Source organism: Atta cephalotes (assembly GCF_000143395.1).
Source record: "Atta cephalotes unplaced genomic scaffold scaffold00037, whole genome shotgun sequence".
Lineage (NCBI taxonomy): Eukaryota > Metazoa > Arthropoda > Insecta > Hymenoptera > Formicidae > Atta > Atta cephalotes.
The window spans coordinates 1770215-1782689 of NW_012130101.1; positions in this window are offsets into that span (position 1 = coordinate 1770215).

A 12475-nucleotide genomic window follows, 5' to 3' on the forward strand; every position below is an offset into this window, starting at 1 on the left:
AAATTAAGCTCGTCTACGTTCTATTCTGCATAATTACTTAGTGAATAGAGCACAAAACTAAAATAACATAGAATAATAGAATATACTACTACTATATATATACAATATATATATATATATATATATATATATATATATACATAGTACATGAAGTGTAGTAAAAAAGATTTATTTCGATTTTTTGTACTTATTCATATAAAATATAAAAAACTTTCTATGAGTCCTAGAGCAAAAAGATTTGAAGGTTCATACTCGTGAAGAATTTTAATTCGCTTGACATAAGCTATAAATTAAATATTAAAAAGATCTTGCTAATCCTATGTAAAATTGGCTGATGAAATCAATTAGTTTTTTCATATATTACAGTTATGAAATGCTAAACGAAATATATAAATTTTAGCGCAAAAAAATGAACAGTTTTCGTGTTCGCTTCACCTACAGTCATTCATCACAAAATACTCAATAACTTCTAAACAATTAACCTAAAATGGATAAAATTATAATGTTTTGAAAAGATCTCAACAAAGTGTCCAACATGAATAAACGACCCGCGACTGGGTGTTACGCGTTGCCATGATAATGTGCCTTAGGCACTGCGTGAACATTGATAAGGGGGATATCCTAATGCGATCTATGAACTCGTGAGCGAAATCGACAAGTCACGCGTTCACAGCGAAACCGAACAAAAAATGTAGCGCGCTAGCCAAAACGAAGGAATTGATAATCGCGATGATTAGACAGGAAAACCGCTTTCAAGCGCGTTCCCACATGCTAACGACAAAAATCTTATTAATTAAGTTATAAATAATGTTAAAATTATAAATAATGTAGTTGCAAGTAAGTCTTAAGATAACTCTCATAAAGGCCTTAGGACTCCCAATTATTTCAATAGAGATTCTAACTCCAACACCCCCAAAAACGCCTAAACAGGTATGAAAAAAACCGTTCGATAATTGAGTAAAGTTAACTCGATACCGAAAATCTAATACATAAAAAATTCCCAATTCGGGAACAGTAATCAAATAGATAATTCAATCGAATGCAAGCGCGCGAAGGGCTCAAAAGGGCTTCGCAAAAATTCCTTTTCGCACTCTCGCATCAAAAACTGCATTAATTAAGGAATAATCATGTAAAATAGAAATTTATAGAATGTTCTAGAACAATGTTCCATTAGAGCCGAAGTATCATTGGCTCGTCTCCTTGTCCGCGAGACGTCATAGTTCTAATTTATAATATATATAACGAGATCCTTATCCAGGACTTCGTTTAGTTTTCTTTTGTTAAAAGCTCCGCTTAATTAAACTTTCCAAGTAAAAAGCAAGGTAATCAGAATCAGTTATTGGAGTAGAAATTAACATCGTGCGCTCTGCGTAAAGCTGTGAGCCTACCTATATTAAACTTCAATTGTATCTCTACTTTGTTTTCTTTCTTCTTCGAGACCATTAAATTGTAAAACCAGAATAATTATTAATTACTCAATTGTAATTTTTAGTTCATTTGATTTTTATTTTTCTATTATGAGTTCAACAGTGCATTAAAATCTAGCTGTTATAACAATTTTGCTAATTTCCTTTTTCTTTTCATTTTTCTTTTTTTGTATCTCGTTATGTCTGAAATGCCTGAATGTTACGTGTCTTATCTGTTATATCCCTTAATTGTCAGTGCGTGAGAGTGCTAGACCTAACGTGCAGCGCGTTCTCGCAAGCCTCCTAGTGCATACTTCTAGACCGCCGACACCCCGAGCGACAACTCATGACCTACGATAGCACACCATTATAACGCTATCCCCTATCTATCTGCTATCCCCTCTGAATCCCTCAAATTCCATCGTTCTTGAGTACTCATCAGCTCTCCCTTCCTCGATCGCTCGAGCGCTCGAAACGGAGCACCGGCGATCGTCCGAGTAGGGACGCAAGGGTCCCTCATCGCTCCTTGACATTCGAATTTTCGTCGTTGGTCCCGATTTCAATAGCTGTCCCCGCAAAGGAAAAGAGGTGCAGATCTTTCCCACCCATTATCTTTTCCCATCCTGCGATCCCCTAATCCGAAGGCGCAGCTTACTTTTTCAACCAAACGATACTTCGACCCTGCGAGACTTCCGCGCTCTGTCAACTCAAAGTGCTAAGTTAAGCCAATCGCCATGTTCACAGGAGCCGATGCCGCGTGTGCGTCGAGCGGACCGCCTATAAAAGCCTAGTGCGCGACTACTACCGAGTCGAAGATTTTAATCCGCGGGTTATCGTAGATTCGTCATGAATTCACCCGAACCCGGAGTATGATCCAATACTGGAAAACTAGCTTCCGCCCGAGGAGTCCAACCTATCTGCCGCGCATATTCAAAATCGAGATTTTCGACCAATCCGCATAATAAAACAATCTCAAGACTAAATAAAGGGGCATCTTTCACATCGTTGCAGATCAGATCTCGTTTTTTGTTTCTTTTTTTTATTTTCTTTCTTCTTTCCCCATTCTCGTCTGCTTCACATAAATACGTCTGCACGAATCAAAAGATAATGGATTCTAGCGCTTCGCGTCTCAGAAACCGAAAACTGGACGTAACAAAAGGTTATAAGAAAATGAAAGAAAAAGTGGAGGTGGGGCCTCATCTAAAAAATCCGAGTTGACCTTATCCTATTTTGACGCCATCTAAAGTCAAACTAAGCCTGCGGCTAGATCTTTTTAAACTCTATAACTTTTATCGAAAACATTTTTTTATAAAACTTATAGTTAGTAGTACTATAAGGATTCTATAAGGATCAAAGGGCGCGGGCGCGGGGATGTGGGTATGACGTCATGGGCGCGGGAAAAAGGAAGCAGTAACGCGGAAAAAGTTGAAAACATTGTTGTTTATGTTAACATTGATTTATATAAACATCAAATATTAATGTTGCAGCCACCACTGTGGACTCCACGTCCTCCCCAAAAATGCGTCTCAGACAAAATATTTAAACAAAATATAATACATTTTGCAAAGTACAATTCTTTGCATGTTTTCCATAATACTACAATCATCCAGATTAGTTAAAGATTCCATGTCTTCCCTGGCATCCCTTGACGTACACGATTGCATCACCTTCAAATATAGCCGCCGATCAGCCGCCGTTTCGCCTCGCTGTACGGGATCATTGCGTCCTCCTATCGCAATTCATGGTGATAAGTACTCAACCAGGAAGCGCAAGACCTGTCAGATCTTGTCAAAAATTTCCATAGTACGAAACTCGTAAAAATAAAATGTGTGAGAACGGTCCCCTGTTTCAACTACTTCTTTGACGATAAATTTCTTGTTAACGATGAAATCCTTGTTGATCCACAAATATTGATATGACCATGACGAGCAATTTTTCAAGACTGTGCTTCACCCCGGTTTTTCTCTCCCTTCTAAATACTTGCTGATCTTGCAATTTACATAATCTTGCGCATTACGTTGGACAAGACAGTACTCGATTATACGATCGTATATGATGAAGGAGGTAGTATTGGCGGGCACATTCTTCTTGCCTCTTGCAGTTAAATTCTATGCGTACATCTACAGTGGTGCTCTTGACGGATTCGATTTGTCGCGAGCAATCAATGATTGAGCAATCAATGACTGCAAAAGATCCTTTCTCGATAAACGAGAGCACATTGAACAGTGTTTCAAAGCAATTGATAATATGCTTTATGAAAAGGCGTGTACATATGAAACAGGACGGCGAATCTCTTTTTGCCAAAATCCAGATTTAAATCATCGTACGGATAAAATTCTGAATTTAGATATATACTTTCACGTTATTCAAATTATAATCATCAAACACGCTAACATCTCGTGATATTCTTTCAATCACTGCAAAACAAAGATAACATCGCAGCTTCTCAAGTTGAGTCGCTGTTTTGATAGCCCATCATAGGCAGCGACTTCGTTATGGTTAGTATGGAGTACTCCATATATTGAATGATTCAATGTATTCCATACATTAAATTTCATATCTATGTGATATTTGATCGAGATCTTTGTGGCAGACTTCTGCCCTGAACAGCCATATCGCACAAAAAGCAGAGCTCTCTTTGGATATTATTCATCGCGTTCGATTTATAAGAGACGTATACAAATGCGGTTACCGGTTCAGAACCTGTGTGTTAAATAGCTGAAAAAGTCCGCATATATTTGGTATTGTGATTGTATTTGTATGAATGAAGGTTGTATTATCATTACGGAGAAGTTTATAACAAAAAGGAAGCGAAAGAGTGAGTTAAAAGAAGACCTAACGAGACCTAAGACATTTGATCCTTTATACTACCAACATTGACACTACCAATATTGATTTTAGTGATATAACCTCTAGTCCACAATCAAGAAATAGCAGCGAGCATACGTCTAAATTATCCTCGCGAAAAAGTATCGTGTTTAACAATAATATTATTAGTGACACACTAGTGATAGTAATTTAAATTCTGAGAAAATAAATTGTGATAAAGCAAATTGTACGGAGTCTATTGTCGCGAACGAAAATAATAATAAAGTTCGGCATACTACGAGCATATCACGAGCTTTCTCGCATTAGTAAATTAATTATCCATAGTTATCAATAAATCATGCTAGGAAAGTTATTTGCTCAATTTGTGTCGAAACAATAAAAATAATAAAATATTACTACTGATTCATTTTAATACATGTATAAACTCCCGTCGTGCATATGTCGAATAAGGAATTCAATGGAAAAATGGTAAAAAAATGCTTTGAAATTGTTTCGATATCATGAAAAGAGTGAGCTACATTGCAATGCTATAGCAGCCTTAGGAACATTACAACAACATTTAGGAACATTACAAAACGTCATTTACTCTCTTTCTAAGGCAAAAAAGAACAAAATGATTGAGGCATAGCTCTGCAAAAAATATTCAGCACAGTAAAATTATTAGCTAGACAAGGATTATCTTTTCGTGGGAAAGATGATGAATATTCTAATTTAGTTCAATATTAAAAATGCGATCAGAGGATGTCCCGGAGCTCAATACTTGGCTAAATCGAATATACATGACTTCGTCACACTATCATAAACAAAATTGATCTTTTTGCACAACAGAATCTTGAAATCATAAAATTAGCTGATTTTTATGCTATAACTTTGGATGAAACATCTATATCAAGATTAGAATAAGTCTCCATATGCATACGGATAACGTTAGACAATTTAACGACAATGGAATTTTTTACAATGAGATTTTATTCTACAGAAAACACGAAAGCACAATCATTATTTGACATTGTGAATGATGTGCTTACCCGATATGACTTAAAATTTAGTAACTTAAGAGAACAATGCTATGATGAAGCATTCAATAGGATAAATCACTGGTTTGCAAGTACGTATACGAGATGTAGAACTAGTGTGCATTGCACTGCACATACACTTAATTTTCAATTGTTCAAGATGCTATTCAGCATGTACCATGTGCCCGAAATTTCGTTGGTATCGTAAAAGATATCATAAACTTTATATGATTCACTTAAGCGATTGACACAATTCAAGAATCTGCAATCTAGAGACAGTTCCACATTAATCCATTCCCATTAGTCCCATTTTGTCCAACAAGATAAACGAATAATTATGTAATAACAAGCTTTATAGCTATTTTAATCAAATATTTTTATTGTATTTTTGAATAAGGAGATTTTTCAAAAAATATGTTTTCTTAAACAAAATTCTTAGCAGAATAAATTTCAAAACATTTGAGTAATTCCTAGGTTAAAAACTGCATTTTTTAATAATTAATAATATGTAAATAATTTATTTCTATAATTAATTCTTTACAATTTTTAAATGTATGTAATGATGATTAATTCGTAGACCTATTCCGAATTGTAATTTAATTTATCTTTGAGATGGTGTATGGATTAAATCCTTGAAGATAATACACAATAAAGATAATTATTGCAGCTGCCTTAGTATTTTTTGAAGAAGTGAGTTCTGATCGAACTGTAGATTGCAGTATTTATCTACAAAAGCAGTCGGATTCATCAAACATCTAGAATCCTTCGATTTTTACTTTTTGTTATCTTTAACAATAGAAAATTTTTCAAAGAATTGAGATTTTGAACATCGAGTTGCAAAAATCAAATTTAAATATAAACAAATCTTATAAAAAAATTAGGACAGTTTGATAGTCTCACCCAAATGCGAAAATCAAAATTTGATTATAATCGTTGCGCGCTCGTATCAAAATCAAGCATTGACGACTATGCGTTTGTAATCCTCGCAAAAGCCCAACAGCATGTTGAGCGGCACGTAAAAATTAAAATATCCTTCCTCCGTGTTGGATCTAGAATTCCATCTTACGTTCAAGGCAATCAAAGTTTTATCGTCATTAATACTTAGTTCTTGATGATATTAGTAATTCCAATGTTTCTGTTGCGGTCAATCTCCACACCGTTGAGTTCATATCGAATTTCATTAAACATGAACTCCATGCAATTATTTCCAAGCGTTGTCGACATCTAATATCAACAAGTATCGTTTTTCTTTTTTACTGTCAATCTTTCTTTGATGTAGAGAAAATTTGCACGGCAACGTGTACAAATCTTGCTGTATGGGCATCTCGTCGCTATGTCCAAACATAGTGTTAGCGTTACGGATTGTACGTGTGAGTCTCAATCTTGATAATGCAGTCATCAAAGATCGGCTGACAAGTAATATTCAGGATATCAGCCATTTCGTAAAATGAAATCCAACGATTTTAAGAATGCAACATTGGACGCAGTGAGTTTCTTTCCAGGTGTAGTCTTTCCAGTAAAAGGTGTATCTCTCATCTGTTTCGGCTGTTCGTTACAATACAAGCATCTCATGTTAGCATCGCCATACATGTAATGTAATTGTTTTCTCCGCGAAAATCAAGCAATCAATCATTTTGATCATGCGAGTCGTTAGATCCGTAATGTTCCGTATGATCGGAAGGTAAATGATTTGTGTCGGTCTTTCCGATATCTGCCGGCGGTACGCTCGGCGAAAATTCGTGTATCATATGCACGTACCTGTTGTTGCAGTATGCACTCGCGGTCACACAGGTTACATTCGAAACATATGATATTCACGTTGATGATATTTATCGGCATGTCCGATTCCAGCACATGATTCGATGAAAATCTCAGCAGCGAGACAATGTTGTGAAGTTTTGCAAAATTTATCCGATAAGGATATTTGATTTCACTTCTCATCGTATTGTTATTGGTGCGAATAACCAATGGGAACTTTTCATCCTCCTTGCCCTTTGCATTATAAGAACGTAAAATTTCACGCTTCAGATATCGCTCTATATCACGCAGTTCACGATTCTTCGGGAATGACAATTTCCTCGTTGCCATAGTAAAACTTATTGTTTGTTGAATTTACATTGGCTAAAGTATAGTATGTTTCATCAGACCGAGCTCATAATCGTTGTCACCCAAATATATCTGGGAAGTAGCTCACGGCGAGGACGCTACTCTTGCCGGTCAGCGACATGTTTCAAACTGAGTTAAACAACGCAATGTCGGTCCTTAAATTGCTTGTCAACAGTTTGTATAAACTGTAGACAAAGCTGCCCGCAATTTGCTCTGACTGTAACGTTGATGAGACGTGCGATTGTACTCGATTACACTGTTTGCCAGATACCATTCAAGTTCCTTCGGCGATTGAAGATTGCCGAAACGTCAAAGTACATGATGCGATTCCCTCTTTTCGCATACGCCCAATGTATATTAAATCCCTCGGCATTGTCCAAATTTACGATATCTCTCGTTTTGACGTACTCCTTCGATCGGTGTACGTATAAAGATATCTCTAAAATACGGAATGCGGTTTATAAATTGTTGCAATTGCACATTGATAGTTACTTTCCTCGGCATTTTTAACGTTTCATCGACATTTTTTTTTTCGACACGTGATACCTTATCCGCTTGTAGGAAACGAGATAAACACCGCAGCTTTCCATGACGCGATTATGATGGTACAGTTCTTTCAGTTGAAGCTGCACCGCTTTGTTATCTTTTACTGCCTTGGCGACACCCGCCGCGTCACCGACCAATGACCCGAGAATGTCAAGCAGCGATAGAACAGACAGGATGCGCCGCGTTTCACTGTTGGAAAAATCCGTTTGCTCTTCTTCTTCCTTTCTTTCAAATCCATACTAATTTCGTTTTGGTCTACATAGCTGCCTAAACTGCTGTAGCTGCGGTTCTCTGAGAGTCGAATCATTCGCGATAATGCGTTTTTGCGTCTTCTCGGCAAGTAGTGTTGTCAGCCGCGTGTCGTTCAGAGAAATCGTTGCTGTGTTGTGCTCGCGAATACGCAGCATCTAATGAATTAATTCCTTGATCACCTCTAGCCAATCGCTTCTCCAGTCGCGTTCCCGGACAGCAAAACTGATATCCGGGAATATGTATATATGAAAGAAAGTGCGTTTATTGCACGATTTAAGCCTCTCGATATAATTCTTTATCAAAGGCGTCGAACCATCAATATGCGTTTGATGAGTCGATAAATTGTAATGCTTTAAACATCGTCGTACCTCAGAATTTGCTCGTATATATTCTAATCTGTCCTACAATAAATCTATGCAATTTTCAAACTCTCACAGCACAATTTTCAGCAGTACAATTTGTATTCCAGTTCTTTTGAGATTAAACTGTGCACATCATTCGACATAACGAGAAACATTTTGATTATTGATCGATTTCGTTCTACGCAGCTCTATAAATAGGCCCGCTCGCGATATCGTTCTCAGTATTTTGTGGAAAAAGAAAATATACGATTCGTGTAAATATGCACCAGTCGCGGGCGATCAAAGTGATGAATCTTGACGGCAAACTGCAAATCGAGAAAGAGATGCGCAAGTATGGCGACATGCTACCTCTATACGCGCTATCATCTGCGGACCGTCAAATTGCAGCAAGATGAACGTGCTGATAAGCCTGTTGGAAAATCGCACGGCGTATGATTTGAGAACGTATACTCGAAATCGCTGCAACAGCCGAAATGTCGATACCTAGCGAATTTGTTAGCACCGATTCAGGAAATCGGTTATTTTACATTTTCCAATAACAGCGGCATCATTCCACCGAGCGAGGCGCTTCCGAATTCCATCTTTATCTTTGATGTTTGGCATGCGACATCATCAAAGAAAGCGCAATAAGAGAGTACTTTGCAATGGGACACGCGGACGTCTATTGCTTCTATCTCTTCTGACAGATGTATGCAAAGATACCGAAGCATCTTATACGCGACAATACAAATCTTGATCCTGTTCAAACAGAATGGTACCAATCTGAAACGATTGTGTACAACGATTACGTGAATACCGATATGTCCTATAAGGATTTTTGCGATTTATGTCGTAAATGTTGGCAGCAAAAGTATGAATTTCTAGTGATTGACAAAGACAGTGCGCTTACCGGCGATGGGCGATACAGAAAAGGATTTAATGACTTTGCAATACCGGGATGTGATCAATTGACCTCGATATGTTGACATGGACAACAGCAAAGACAAGACAACAGAAAAGATAACTAAGAAGATTATGATAGAAAACGAGCGATTCGATTAGCAAAAAGTACCGCACTTTGAAGATTGGTAAAATGGAGGAGGATAACGCATTGGAGAGACACTTCAAATCTATTTTCGACCCGTTGAAATAGATTGTTGAAAACACTGTTGAATCCTTCAAGGATCCTATTATGACTGAATCATTCTTTTCGGGAGAAGACGAGGAATCAAAACTCAAAAGAAAACGACCGAATACTTGTATAATCCTACATAAACTTCCACGCCTGTGAAATGTTGAATAAATCGAAAACCGTACCATCGACTTTGAACGAAGTGTTTGAAATAATACAACCGCGCGATTTATCGTATGACCACGTTCCCACTGCCGAAGAAATTTTCGAGCGATGAACCACTCGTAACATCTATTCGATATATGCTTCAAACATTCGAGGGGCAAGAAAAGCTGCATACAAACTATGGTCCGTAGGGACAGAAATATCTGAAAGCGGTCCTGAGAAAGCCGTCCCGATAAGAAAGCGTCAAGTAGACGTTGTGTATGGAGTTTATTTCAGTGACGAGAAAACGATGACAAACGTATCACCTTGCACAAAAACGACAATATTATTATAGATGAAAAAGATACGATGAAACACCGGACTTGTATAAGTTAATTTTCATGAAATTTCCCAATGAAAATCTGTACGGATGATGACGTACAGACCTACAGGAGTATTCTGCTGAACGATAAATGCTCATGACCGGCGCGGACATAGCCGGAGTAATAAGGGTAAATAATAAGGGTAATAAGGAATATAAATATAAAAACATAATAGCGCCATTGGTATTGGAGAAAAAAGTTGGAACGAGAATAAATAAAAGAGTGGATTTACCGCGTTCGACGCTAAATGATAATAAGATTGACTATATCCATTGGGATTAGACGAAATTGTGGATACGATTTCTCGAGGCTTCATGTCAGGCGGGTCACAATAGTCACTACAATGAAATTCAGTCGATTATCGAAGAGCTTCGCGAAGCCGGTCTGATTATAAATTAACTTCGTTCTACACATATCATTCAGTTAACATCGCAATGCTGACAACAAGATTGGACTATCTTGGAAGAGGAAGTGAATCGCACTATCAGCGTGGATTGCTCAGAAATTACGTGATAACGCTCTTGCATAGTTGCCGACTTTGACGCAAAGTCGCACAAGATTCGACAAATCGCGCTACTGGTGGATGATGCTGACGCAGCAAACAAACAATACGTGCAATAGAGTGATCAAGATTTGAAAGATCGTCTGAATGAAATCGAGAGAAAGATTGCAGCCTTACAATAATGTGCAGGTTATGAATTTGAAATAAACTTGAAAAGATGATTCGAGAAGTGCATCAAGCCGTATAATTATTCGCAATGTCTAAGAAACATCTGCTGGGTAATGAATTGCACACTCCGACGAGAAAAAATTTTCTGCGAAGACACGTCATACACGGATATAATGATCTGGCAGGCAGTTGTGATCAAGATGTATCCTTATACGCTATTCAACAGAGGTTACCACTACATTCTCACCGTTATCGACGTACTGAGTAAGCACGCATGGGTCGAGCCGCTTAAAACCAAGAGCAAGACCAATGAGGTGACAAAGGCGATCGCAAAGATAATTCGAGATGATGTCCGAAAAATTTGCATACTGACAGAGAAAAGGAACTTTACAACTCGGATGTGCAGAAACTCTTGAAGAAGCAACATCAAATTATTCTACGTATTCCATAATGAAGGCCTCGGTTTTTGAACGGTTAAACGTACATTGAAAAACGACATGTGGAAACAATTTACGCACAATGGAAATTACAAATGAATCATCTTACTGCATCTCGTATTAAATTACAACGCGCGCATCGAACTATTGGTATGCGTCCCGTCGACATTACCTTGCGATCACCGACAGGCGATCTTAACCACGGTTTACAATCACGTAAAAATTGCCATCCGCATCCGATACAAAGTGGGTGATTCAGTACGCGTGATCAAAGATTTAAGACAGTCTTTGATAAAGGACACGCTGAATTGGAGCAGGAGGCGTTTAAAATTATTAAAGTGCAACAAACTAATCCAGTGACGAATCTTCTGGAAGATTCTCGCGGAAAACCTATTGCTGAAGGAATACGAATTGCATAGTTAATGTCGTTAACCCCGACGTGCATCACGTTAAAAAGATGTTGCGCAAAAAGGGGAAAGATTTACGTGAAATGGTTGAGATTTGACAATTCATACAATTCGTGGATACATAAAGATAATGTGTTGTAAACTTATATTTATTATAAAAATATAAATATGTATTATACATATTATAAATATCATATACATATTATATTGTACATATTATACATTATATCTATTTACACACTATTATACTATTATACATACTATATTGTATATATTATACATACTATATCAGAGCTCGATAAAATTTGTACTTCTCGGCCGATTTTCGACTTGGCTCCGCCTTTTGCTTTTCCCCTACAGAATAAAGCAACATGTAAGATTAAGCGCTTATGTGTTACTTCATTCTATTTTAGTTATGAAGTTTAGTAACGAAAAATGAACGAAAAAAAAGATATAGAATGAAGTTTACAGCGTGAGCGCCCAAAGCGGATGAACCTCATGTCTGTGAGCGTTATACACTTCTAAACGTTGAGCGACATTTGGATTGCGAAACGAGAGGTGAGGGGAATAACAGAAGGCAGAACTAAGTCGAAAATCAGCCAAGAAGTGCAAATCTTATCGAGCTCTGTATTATATTATACATAGTATATTGTACATATTATTATACATATTATACATGTTATATACATATTAAACATATAAATATGTTTTATTTACATCAGTAATGCCTCCATGGCAGCGTTTCGGTGGAACCTGGCACGAACATACCGCTCGTCGTGCGGACTTAAAGATTTTTATTTCTGATC